Here is a 13,511-nt window from a genome sequence, read left to right as displayed (position 1 = left end):
TGTGTGCTGTGCTCACAGGTTCCACCTATCCCATGAAGGAAAACCAGACTACTCCATCCTGACATATTATTTAAGAACACTTCTTTCTTCATTGGAACTTCTATCCCATACTTCTTTTTGTTTTAGCGTAAGGACTTGGCACTAGGTTTTTCATAGTATTGGCCCTTTTATTTTGACACAACGCCACAAGGACTGCCTTATTTTTCAATTGATGGTCGACGCTTGCTCCCATCTTAGATTTAGGTTAGGCGTTTTTCCACCCTGCATTCATTGTTCAATAATTACCTTTGAACTGTGATCACTTGTGTCTGTCTTTACTGTTGCCACCATTGGGTTCCTTACATAAGGAACCAACAGCTCCCACATTAAGGTTCGTCAGGGGCGAAGCAGCCCAGCGATGAGGTGAACAAAATAATAATCTCAGTGGTTCCATCTACATTTAAGAGTCTGATGCCTGAGCCTGGTCAAGACAACCTAAGGCACCTGGGTGGTGGTACCAGGAAGCAGTAAATCTCGGGTGATGAACTTGACAATGAAAAATCTCAGGAGGCCAAGAATGATCACAGTGGCATCCTGACAAAGAAAGATCTCAGTGGCTAAAAAATAAAAGAAGTGACTTGAAACACTTTAAACATCACATGACCTGTGACTGTTTAACCCACACAGGGTGACAGACCTGATCCGGAATAGACTGCAGCCCTTAGGGAAACCACACGAAACATCGCTATTTTTATTTTACTCCCAAACTCTTACCACAGTTTCTTTAGTTGAGTCCACCTTTTATTTTATTATGTACAGAGACCTCCAGAGGCATTACTCTGTCCTTGTTTCTGCACTGATAGAAATAAACACACAATTAAATCAGGAAACCAGGTTTTAGTTTTCTGTTTATCCCTTGGCCATTACAGTACTCCCTCTTTCCCTCAAAGGTCAGAAAAAGGGTTTAGTGATTTGCAGAAGCAGGGTATTTTTGGAGTGGAGGACAAACATTACGTGGCCAATACAACAGCACAGTATACAACAGCATGGTATTCTGAGTGGAGAGTACACACAATGGTTGCTTTAGTTTCTAAGCATTAACTGTAAGGGCGTCCAGTCCAGGTAGGAAGTCCACTACAGGACAAACAGGCAACATTCTAAGAAGAATAAAGAAATGTATCACACAATAGTAGTTGAAATATTGTATGCAGACTTCCTTTTATCATTTATTTCAACGTGGAAAGCAAAGTGTGCAACAATTTATTGCTAGTATGGATTGAAACAATGGGCCTCATTATGAGAATCGCGGTAAAAAAAGTAATTACCGGCATGGCGGTACTAACACGTCTGAGTTTCCTCAACGCCGCAAATAGCGGTTGATTACGAGAGCGCATGCAAGCGCGTACCTCCATGCCGGTAATGGCTGCACCATCATGCCGTTAACGACCCCCCAAACCCCGATAGCGCCATCTTGAAAACCGCTGATACCACCTCCGCCCATGAGCAACCCCTAAATAACGGACCCGGTAATACCATCATGGTAATACCGGGTCCTTAATACCGTACACGGAAGGAACGTCATCGCGCCGGAAAGGGAAATGCGATGGTGGCCATCTTTAAAAACACAATCCATTGCAATCCTCCAAACACTTGTACCGACTAGAGAGCAACCCGAATCACCTCAGAATGTCAAAGGCTACCAGGAAAGGCGCCCCCCGGCTGCGCAAGAAGAGATTTTCTGATGACGAGCCGAACATGTTGGCCGACACGTTGGTTGGCCACGCTGATGAAGTGTTTGCTGCAGACTTAAGGCGTCTAGCAAGAAAGAAATTTGGGAGGAAATGGCCAGGAACGTCACTGCGGTCGGCACCACCACCCGCACTGTGAAAGACGTGAAAAAGCATTGGGACGGTCTACGTCTCCGCGTCTGAAATATTATGTCGGTCAACCGCAGGGAGGGCCTGGCAACAGGCGGCGGGGACCAATCTCCCACAAAACTGACAAGGTGGGAGCAAACATGCAGCAGCACCATAAGCATGGAGTCAATCGAGGTATTTGGGGACGTGGAGTTGGGAGTACCATCATTGGCAGATGGAGGTGAGTGTCCCAACAAACCACAGATAACTAAAGCATGACGTAGCCCAACTAATGTGATAGTGAAGTAAGGCAATGCATGGCCCATCATGCACACATTAGCATATCCAGGTCCAGATGGTGAGCCAAACACTGGCAAAGTGATATTCATGCTGCATGGAAATTCCATAACCAATAGACTGCCAACACTCAGCAAAACAGCATATGTCACACATCACGCAAACTGCAATACAACGGTAGGCCACACAGCACACACCAGTGTTAAATGTGAGAACCGACATATGCCAATATGCACCCCCCCATTGCAAGCACCCTGTCCGCCACAAATACAAGAATGCAATGCATCAAATGGGAACAACTGCACTAACACCAATGTATGTATCATGCACGTACCACCATCATTGATGCCCTGCCTCTCTTGGTCCCGCATAGGCATGGATGCTGACAGTGATGGCCAGGATGCTGCCGCACAGGCCACGACACTCGTCAAGGAATCCAGGCCCAGCCATGATGGCACCAGACCATCAACATCTAGGGAAATATCGATGCCTAGACTGCCACACAGAGCAGCAGCGCCAACACAGGGCAGGCCACAGGACTGCCAAACACCATCCGAGACATCAGCAAAAACCAGGCGTCCTTAGCGGATCCAGCAAGCAGACCAGGATGCAAACAACGGGCCCGTCATTAATGGGCCCGTTGTTTGCATCCTCCCCATTCCCATTGAGCCCTATGGGGGCTCAAATGGGAATGGGGATGTACCAGGTCCGGGTTCCCTGAATGGGGAAATACCGGGCCCTCCAAGGTCGGAATGGCTTACTATCAGGCTGACAATGGGCCTCATTACACGTTAGGCGGTAGGGGGTTAACGGGGCCGGTAGAGCTGCCGGCCCCGTAAACCCCCTCCTGCCTCATTACGAGGTCTCCTTGTGTGACCCGCTAAAGACGCATGGTGAAACCAGTCATCCTTAGCGAGTCCCGCGAGCAGACCAGGATGCAAACAACGGGCCCGTCATTCACGGGCCAGTTGTTGGCATCCTCTGTTACGCTCACCTGGTTCCCACAGGGGTGTCCGGCGGAACTGGACAGCCACGGTCTCCACCAACGTGATGCATAGTGCAGAGATGACTGACTGGACTGGCCCACCTAGCCACGTCTGCTTGACCCATAGAAGTAGTCTCCTAAAGGCGGAGAAAGGGAATTATCCACCCGTGGAATTGAGTAACAGCCCCTCACTGCGTCCCCATTTATCACCTCTGATATTCCCGTTCACAAAGCTCACCTTATAGTTTTGAAAAGGTGAGCTTTGTGAACGGGAATATCAGAGGTGATAAATGGGGACGCAGTGAGGGGCTGTTACTCAATTCCACGGGTGGATAATTCCCTTTCTCCGCCTTTAGGAGACTACTTCTATGGGTCAAGCAGACGTGGCTAGGTGGGCCAGTCCAGTCAGTCATCTCTGCACTATGCATCACGTTGGTGGAGACCGTGGCTGTCCAGTTCCGCCGGACACCCCTGTGGGAACCAGGTGAGCGTAACAGAGGATGCCAACAACTGGCCCGTGAATGACGGGCCCGTTGTTTGCATCCTGGTCTGCTCGCGGGACTCGCTAAGGATGACTGGTTTCACCATGCGTCTTTAGCGGGTCACACAATGGGAATGGGGAGGGAGCTAACAACGGGGCGCGTTCATGGCCAGTTACTTCACTGGCTTGAGGATATTGGAAGAGTTCTAGACAAATCTTGGCTCCAAATCTCCTGGCGAAGGACCGTAAGTATATAGTTCTTAAGAGTTCAAAAATGTCTGAATAATCACTCTTGTCCAATTCCTTTGTTTATCTTGCAGCTTAGACCAAAAAGAAGATTGTTCTGTGGCAGCTGAAAGTGTTCAGGTAAGAGTCTGTGCTATCCCACACTGTCCATTAAATGATGCCAAAGTTTAACTCGCTGCTTTCTCTTTTCTTACAGGTGCGGCGTAAGAAGATTTGGCGTGCTGGTGAATAATACCTCCGGCGGTAAAATCAGGTAAGTATATGGTGGCAAGAGATTGTCCTTGTTTGTTTCCCCTCGGCTCACCTTCTTGTTTTCTTGTCCCCCTTAGGTGCTGGAATGCGGCAACATAATGATGGAGACAGCGTCGGATCGTAGAGATGCTGCGAGGAACGGTGAGTATGGTGCAGCGCTGCTGCTGCCGATGCAACGTGTTTAAAAAAAAGTATTTTTCTCGTTCAAAGGTGCGATGAATCCGGAATCAGGTAAGGAACCCAATAATGTTCTTGTTCTAACCTTTCTTCTTCTTTCCCTTCTTTCTAGGCGCTCTGGACTCGAGGCGGGCGTGGCACGAGGCTGGATGCTGACTGCAGGCACGGTGAGCGTTACGCTGCAGGATGCAGAATAACGCGAAGCGTGTGCTGCCCTTCGGGCGTGGTTTAAATAGCCCCCAAAGTAGTCCCAGGTAAGTATTCCTCCACAACCACACCCGAGTAACAAAATAGTCCCTAGGTAAAGTAGTCCCTTCCAAGCCTCACATGGGCTTGGATCTCTTGCAGCATGGTCTGCATCAGGTACGTTTTAACATATGAGCCTGGCGCCTATGGCGCCAGGACTGTTCCCCCATATGAGCCTGGCGCCATAGACGCCAGGACGGTAGCCATATTGCCCCTAACAAGGGTTGCTGGGCTTTCTCTGGGTAACATGATGCCTGCTTCCAGGGTTATGGGGGCTCCCTATGGGGGCTCAAATGGTAATGGGGATGTAATGGGTCTGGGTTCCCTGAATGGGGAAATATCAGGCCCTCCAAGGTCGGAATGGCCTGGTATTTCCCCATTCAGGGAACCCGGACCTGGTAGCGGGTATGGGGGTAGCCATGGCGCAAATAGCAGCATGGCTACCTCCACTGTCGTAATGAGGCCCAATGTCATCGTGTATCATGTCCACAATGGTGGTGAGATGGTGTCCCATTCCAGGCGGTACAGGTTGTGGATCTGCACAGGGGTTAGGTTGAAAGGACTGGCTCTGATGCGAGGGATTGGTGGCTGCCTACGTGGTACCACTGGCTGCACTGGTGGGACTTGCTGGGCCTGTCTCACCCTCCTCCTGCGTCTCCTCTGTAGTGCCTGTTGTTGTTGTTGCTCATGGAGTAGCAATGCAGGCATGTCCTCCAGCCCCAAAATCGCAACAGCAAGTGGTATCATTTTGGTGTGGGAAGGGGTGTGGGTGTGCTCCTTTTGTGCTGGACCAGACTCCATTGCCTCCACCTGTGCTGATTGTGTGCACCTGTGGCATTTGGGAACACAGCAGATTGCTATTTACGGGTGATTTGCGATGCCGATAATACCGGCATCGTGGTGACCCTACTTACCACCTTCAGGATGCCGGTTGGTGCATGCCCGCGTAACTTGTGATGTCGTCCTGTTAGCGGCGTTCCGGTATTGCTGCCAGGAGATGCGCGTGTACGCGCCCATGCCGGTACGAAGGGGCACGGTCCAAGCGGTGGCGGTAATGCTGGGATGTCGACTCGTAATGGGCTGGACCGGTAGACGATGCCGGTATTACCATTCAAGCATCAATTTTGATTTACTGCGATTCTCGTAATGAGGCCCAGAGCCTGACTGTGCTCCTCTTTGGCATTGTGGGCTTTCTGGCACCTCGTTTTGGAAGGGATGCCACGATCTGTTCAGGTTAGCAGGGGCAAGGAGGGGGCCTGCCCACACCCAGACACCATGAAGGGGCGGTAGGCATTGTACTCCCCCTGCCATCCCCTCGACAAGCCCTGAACTTGGGCCTTGTCACATAGAGCACCCATTGGTGAAGAAAAGGAAAAATGCAGGCCACATAGATGAGGCAAATGTTGTGTTTAGTAGGCAATGCACAATTTTGACTGTCAGTTACGTACTTTTGTGCTGTGCAAATGCTCATTGTTTTGTAATATGAAGGAATTACGTAATTGAACTGTATATGGTACTTATGATTGTACTTCGGACACCGCCGTCACACTGCACGGGTGTGGTCACATAATGACGTCCGCGGCCCTGAAAGGCGTCACGGGACACCCTCCAGACGGAAATTGCAGGGCGCATGCGCTGGATGTCCGTAGAACAGGCACAGTGTTCACGGACAAATTAAAAGTGAGCCACACGAAAACGCACATGTCTGGACATTGTGCCTGTTTGGAGGCACCATAATTTTGAGTTTGGACACCCCCGAGCGGTCATACTGTCTGCGGACTAATTAAAAGTGTGCCACACAAAAACGGACATGTCCGGACAGCGCACCTGTCCTGGGTCACCTCCATCTTGAGTGCGGACACACCGGACAGTCGCGTAGTCCACGGACTCATTATGGGAGTAAAAGAGTAAAAAAAAAAAGGAAACAAACATCACACAACAGTAAGCAAAACATTTATAGTACAAAAAATATATTTATTCAAGAAAGGGATGGGGTATATTAATGGGAAACATAAAAGGGAGAATCTGGAACTTTTTACAATAATTATGAGGGGAGAAAGGCAGTGAGGTTTTATCAAAGCGTCTTTCATTAAAATGTTCAGAATTTGATGGGTACGATTGCTGGGGACAAGGCGGATAGGTGCAAGAAGGAAAGTGATAGGGAACATTTTTAATCACATGATTTTTCACATACTGTACAAGTTCATGATTTGAATATTTACAGTTGGGGATAGGGCTTCTGTTTGGGATTCTGGGGATTGGTTATATTCAACTTGGGCGTGGTTTCTTCATGAAAACTATGCACTGCAAGAGAAATAGAAATTATTATTTTAGTAAGGTGTGTACAAAATTCATTATTTGTTTACATTAAAATATCTATTGTATAGCATTGGAGAAGTTATCGCCGCTCATTTCTACTTTTTGGAAGTTCTCCTCTAACCATTCAAGTGTGCCTGCCATTTCTGTGAGAAAAAAAGGGCGTATGTCTTATAACACGTTTATGTAATGAAAGCTAATAAAAGAGAAATAGATACAGTGCACATACTATTTATTGAGAATGGGTGTCCAATAAGCACCTGGTGTTTCTTAATCTACATGCAGAGTTGTAGTGAGGAGATTATATGAAGTGTACAGTTATGGTTTGTGATTGGTGCATTCCATTATAATGTGTGTTACATAAAAAAATAGTATTTTTTAACATGAGTGTTTATACAAAATAGTATATTTGCATGTTGTTAACATTAGTTGTGATTTTAGGTACATCTTTTTTGCATCTCCTCATTGATTCTGATCCGTGTAAATGCTGCCCGATGTCACCGGACTCCATATCTGCTATATTTTTTGGGGGGGGGGGGTATAATATAAGGGACTTGTAGCAGAATTAAGATGCTCTAGTAAAAACCTATGAAATTCACTGAAAAAAACGTTGTTAAAAGGGACATTACGGTTACAAGTGCAACCAAAAACCCTTGAAATCCGCCAGTTATGGTACGCTAAGCAAACATAACTCGCGCCACCTCTGTGCACTGCTAAGACTAACACCAGGACATCAAAGATGACATCTCTTTATATAGAAACTAGAGCCCATCAGAAATGAAATGTCATTGTTCAGGCAACCTCACATTAAGGAAACATAATAGCATACATGCAGTTAAATATATATAAACAATTGAATTTAGACCAAAACCAAAATCAAAGCAAGGAACTCCAATTGGGTATCCTTACTAAGGAACCTAAAAAAAGCAAAATAGTAAAAAAGCAAACAAAATCAATAAATGTTCCATCCCTCACCCCCGGGGCACACGGCACTGCCTCATTACTTTTTGAGTGCAATGATGTCATCGCGCTCAGAACTAGAGCGTGATGATGTCATACGCCATGGAAACCCGCATATTTAAAGCAGATCCAGACTCCTAAATGCTCACAGCCCGGGAACAAAAGGAAGCATCCTCTTCCTTCGCTACTTCAGCCAAGACAAGTAAGTAATCTAGATAGGGCATTTTTTCTACAATACTTAGGTTTAAATGATATTGCTTGGACCACATACGCTAGTTTGTCTCAACCTTTTCTTTCAGATTAGACTATCCACTGAAAGGAGTGGGAGTCCAAATATTATTCATTTGTATTCAGACTTGCTACCACAGTGTCATTAGCTGTAGCAAATACAGATTAATCTAATTTGAATTCGATTCAGTGATATTTGTATGCTTAAATAACAGCATAAAGTTAATAAATATAGTCATTCATTATATGGACTCAACCAACCACAGTTTTCCTAACAGTGAAACCTTTAAGTTAAGTGGAAACCTAACACAAAACCTATGTATGCAATCTAAATCAAGCCAATGGGCCTCGTTAGGAGTTTGGAGCATGGCTGCCTCCAAACTCGGGTCCGGGTTCCCTGAATGGGGAAACACCGGGCCATTCCGACCTTGGAAGGCCCAGTATTTCCCCATTCAGGGAACCCGGACCATCCGTGTTCCCATCGAGCCCCCATAGGGCTCAATGGGAATGGGGAGGGAGCTAACAACGGGCCCATTAATAACGGCCTGTTGTTAGCTCCCTGGTCTCCTCGCGGGACCCGCAAAGGACGTCTGGTCTGACCAGACATCCTAAGCGGGTCCCGCGAGGGAACCTTGTAATAGGGCGGTATGGGTTAAACGGTGCTGGCACCTTTAACGGTGCCATTAAACCCATACCGCCATGGTCCTAATGAGGCCCCATTTCTTCTTTCCCACCTGAACCATGATAATCGGCTTTCAAGAGATTGGAAGTTTAAATTACCTCAGACAAGAACTTAAAATTCAAAGACCTGTGCTGAAAAGCAAACAAGATAAATAAGGCCAAAGCATCAAAAGGGTAAGAGAGTCAATGTTGACATAAAGAGGTTGACGTTATAAGGATTTTCCTTTCATTTTTTCATTTTTCTTGAATTGTATACATGTTATATATTGTTTTATTTTCAGAACAAATTACCTAACAGAAATAGTACTTACCTTGTGAAAATCCATATGTAAAAGTGGTGAAACACGTGTGAGGTTCTTTTGCACAAAAAATAAAAAATAAATAAAAACATTGAAATTTGAATATCTTTCTCATCCTTAGCGCATGGACATCAAAGATCTACTTTTTGTGAATTAATTACTTTTGGGGAAACACAGCAGTGTATCTTTGACCAAGCGACAAGGAAACCAAAAACAGATATACAAATAAACTCACCTAGAAATGGAGTAAATGTTTGCAAATATATATATATATATATATATATATTTAATGAAAAAACTTTAAGGGGACGTTATGGTTAAGTTGCACTGATAAAAACCTATGAAATTCACTGAAAAAGCTTTGTTAAAGGGACGTTATGGTTAAGTTGGACTAATAAAAACCGATGAAATTCCGTAAAAACAATTTGTTAAAAGGACCTTATGGTTACAAGTAAAATCGAAAAACCCCTGAAATTCGCCAGTTACGGTAAGCTAAGCAACCATAACTTGCGCCACCACCGTGCACTGTTAAGACTAACACCCAGGCCATCAAAATGACAAATATCATTGATTACATCACTGATTACATCACATGTGCATTACCCTTTCACACAAGGGGTTGTGAATGTAATGATGGCAAAAAAATGAGGGATTATTGGGAGATGAGTAATAAACTACATACTACATTACGCAATGTAGTGTTCTAAAGAACATTCCATTGCAGTGTTCTTTCTAGTACAGGAACAACATTATCCTTTTCCAAGACAGTGTAACGCTCACCTAATATCCACGGGGACGCCATTCAGCCGGTCCGGACTTCCAACCTCTTCGAACCCTTCCCTGGACTTGCTCAACCAAGCAATGGGCCTTGTTTTTTGATGTGGGGCGCTCTCCGTCCTGCCTTCGATGCAGGGGTGCGCTGGGTGATGCGGGCTGGTGGGTGCCTAGTTGCTTCACTGGCACGGGCCCGGCAGACAGGGCTTGCTGCGGCTTCAGCCCGACCGTTAATAGGAATGATTCTTACAAAAGTTCTGATGGCTCTAGTCCCTTTAATACTGTGTCTTTCTTTCCTTAGGTGATGAAGGTCTTGAGGATGGTGATGCGCTGCTGAAGTAAGTAGGAATGCGGAGCGTGATGCTTATTGGCTTCCTTAGCACTAACCAATGTTTATCTTTTCCGTGTCCTTTTAGGTGCCGCAGTAACCCAGCATGGAAGCGAGCTGAGGAGATGAGCTGCGGTGAGAAAGAGCGATGTGCAGCGCCTCTTAAATGTTTTGCGCTAACCTGATGTGTCTTTTCCCCTTTTTCAGATCGGCGGGATGCTCGGAGCAGAAGTTGTCCGATCGACGGGAGTTCAGGTAAGGATTAAACTATTTGCAAATTCGAGAGAGCTAAGTATTGCAGAATGCTTACTAACGTCTTTTCTTCTATTCTTCTCCCCTTTGGTAGGGCGCGGCGTGCCGAGATGGAGATGACTCTGCCGTAGGAATCCGCAAGACTGGGAAGAGCTGGACAGAAGTTGGATGCTCTTCGAGGTGAGTATTGGCAACAAAGTTCTTATTCTTGCAGGTGCGCTGGCGCTGAAGAAAGAAGTGGGCCTCTTCAGGAGATCCGAGCACGGTGAGTGTCACGCTGCAGGTGCAGAGAAACGCAAAGCATGTTTCTCAGGCTGGGTGTGGTTTAAATAGTCTGTAGGTATCCCAGGTATCCCTGGGCTGAGCCACACCCGAAAGACTAGGCCGCTCATCCAGTTCAAGGAACTGAGTTACATGGGGGCATCCACTGCCCCATAATACATTGCTAGTCCAATACTAAGTGGATCTCAGGACTGTGTGTGAGCTTGGTGCCAAAGGCGCCAAGTCAGAGTCCAAGTAGGTGTCTGGGGAGATAGAGAGGTCCTTAGGGGCCGACTAGGTGGCTGTGACCTGGCTCCAGCCTGATATGCCGGGGGGCTGGGGGCAGGAATCGTGACCCCACTCCCTCCAAGGCCCCCCCTCTCAAGGTGGCTTTCCCCTCAGGTCCCGGCTTGTTTGGGTGGTTTTGGTGGAACCTCCTAAGCAGACGAGGTTTGTGGATGTATTCACAGGGTTCCCATGTTCTGTCCTGGGGGCCGTACCCTTTCCAGTCCACTAGATAGTATAGTTTGGATCTGACATACTTGGAATCCAGGATGTCCTTGAGCTCGAATTCTGGCTCTCCTGCGATCTCTATTGGCTTCGGTGCTGGTGTCACACGGGTCCCAAGTTGAACAGGCTTTAAGAGAGACACGTGGAACACAGGATGAATTAGCATATTAGCTGGTAAGGCTAGTTTGACAGCTACTGGATTTATCACGGAGGTGATAGTGTATGGGCCTAGGTATCTTGGACGGGAGGTTTGGGTCCCTTTAATGGGTACATGCTTGGATGCCAGCCAGACTTTGTCTCCCACTTGGTAGTTAGGGGCTTTGATTCGGTGTTGGTCTGCACATTTTTTCTGACAATCCTTAGCTCGGAGTAGGTGTTCTGCTGCCCTTTTGAAGGTTTGTGAAATGGTTGTATGTAAGGTTTTAATTGCCGGCATTTCTAAGGTCGTAGGGGTGTCCAACTCGGAAGTGCGTGGGTGTCGACCATATACGGTATAGAAGGGTGTTTGCCCAGTACTGGTGTGTAGGGAGTTGTTATAGGCATATTCAGCAATCCATAATATATCTGACCAGCTCATCTCAGCTTGATGGAGCATACAGCGTAGATACTGTTCAAGCGTCTGATTCGTTCGCTCAGTTTGACCATCTGTTTGGGGATGGTGACTGGTGGATAGTCGGATGTCAATGTGAGCCAAAGAGCAGCACTTCCTCCAGAAATTGGACACAAACTGAGTACCACGATCCGAAACCAGTACCGAGGGGAAACCATGGAGCCGTACGATGCATTCCAGAAATACCTTTGCTAGAGTGTAAGCGTTTGGGAGCCCATTAAACGGATGAAGTGTACCATTTTTTAAAACAGGTTCACAACTACTAGAATGGTGTTGAATCCCTGACTGGATGGTAGGTCAGTAATAAAGTCGAGGGATAACGTGTGCCAGGGTGCTGGTGGGATATCCAACGGTTGCAAGAGTCCTGCCGGTTTCTGTTTGGATGATTTGTTTTGAGCGCATACTCCACAGGATCAGATTGAACAATGTCTTTATGCCACAGGGGCCACCAATAAATCCGTTTTACTTTGGCTCAAGTTTTTGCAATCCCCTGGTGGCCTTCGATTAAGGAATCATGATAGCTGGACATGACTTGTTCTCGTAGTTCCTGATTTGGTAAGAATAAGAGGTTTCTGAAGTAGGGCAACTGGTCCCTTATCGTGTAATGTTCCCCTTGTGTGCACCACTCTTGTGATTGCTTAGGACTCATCAAGTTTTGGATTTTTTCGTGCAGTTCTTTGAGTGATGGTTGCTGTAATTCCCAGGAGGTTATCACATGGGATAATAGGTATCGGGTCCGGTGGTTTGTAGTCCTGTTCTTCAATACCCATACGGGAAAGGGCATTGGCCTTCCCGTTTTTGACTCCAGGTCGAAATGTAATCACGTTGTCATATTCAGCGAAGAATAGGGCCCAACATAACTGTCGTGAAGATTGCGCTTTAGCAGTTTTTACATACTGGAGATTTTGGTGATCTGTTATGACAGTGATGGTGTGTCTTGCACCCAGAAGGTAATGGCGCCAGGCCTTAAAGGCCAAAGGCGCCAAGTCTGAGTCCAAGTAGGTGTCTGGGGAGATGGAGAGGCCCTTAGGGGCCGACTAGGTGGCCGTGACCTGGCTCCAGCCAGATATGCCGGGGGGATGGGGAAGGAATTGTGACAGACAGCCAACATGGAAAGAGAAGGCGGGGCTCCGTACGCAGCCCTTCTTCCCTTGCCATGGCAGCCTGCAAAACCCTATTCCCTTTCAAACCTATCCTACCTTCGAATAACTTTACCACATAGCCGGTCCCAGGTAGACATGACCACTTTAACACCATTTTTCATCCCTAGCGGTCATGGCCAGTAGCCAGATTGTTCGCGTCATGACCTTATGCCATGACCCAGACAATCTGGCAACTTCCCACGGCCACAGGCTATACCTCAGTCACCAAAGGTATATGACTATTTTTGTACCTACATTATTACACTTGTCAAAAAAATAACACACGGTCACATTTGCAAAACCAGGCTTTAATGTCCTTGCCAATGCTCCTCACGAGTTTGCTCGAAACCCGCCCAAGTTTTATTTTTTTTAAAGTGTCAAAATATATGTACATACAATAGTCATATAACTTAGCCCCCACTTGACAAAATCCATTCAGTCTTTACACAAACATTGAAGGTTGGGTCTATAATCTTTCTCAAATCTTTTGTCCACATTCGTCAAATAGCAACAAAGTTATAAGCCATCTAAAAATGTTGAGACCCCCCCTCTAATTTCTACCCCTCTTGAGAAAATCCCACCAAACTTTAGAAAACCATTTATATCTAGATCCAAAATCGTTTTGCCAAAT

The 13,511-nt window shown here is 46.6% G+C and overlaps 1 long non-coding RNA gene across 1 annotated transcript in view; it reads right to left on the bottom strand.

Moving 5' to 3' along the window:
• Positions 1–6,472: 6,472 nt before the first annotated feature.
• LOC138449617 (uncharacterized) overlaps positions 6,473–13,511 on the bottom strand; it is a 166,036-nt gene continuing 158,997 nt past the window's right edge. The window contains exon 5 of the long non-coding RNA XR_011260173.1: positions 6,473–6,823. This is a non-coding gene — a long non-coding RNA (uncharacterized lncRNA). The remainder of the gene's footprint in view (positions 6,824–13,511) is intronic.

The sequence above is a fragment of the Ambystoma mexicanum genome, chromosome 1p (assembly GCF_040938575.1).
Source record: "Ambystoma mexicanum isolate Mex_15411 chromosome 1p, UKY_AmexF1_1, whole genome shotgun sequence".
NCBI classification, from domain to species: domain Eukaryota; kingdom Metazoa; phylum Chordata; class Amphibia; order Caudata; family Ambystomatidae; genus Ambystoma; species Ambystoma mexicanum.
The sequence above is the reverse complement of the archived record's forward strand: the minus strand, read 5'-3'. Positions and strand labels throughout refer to the sequence as shown.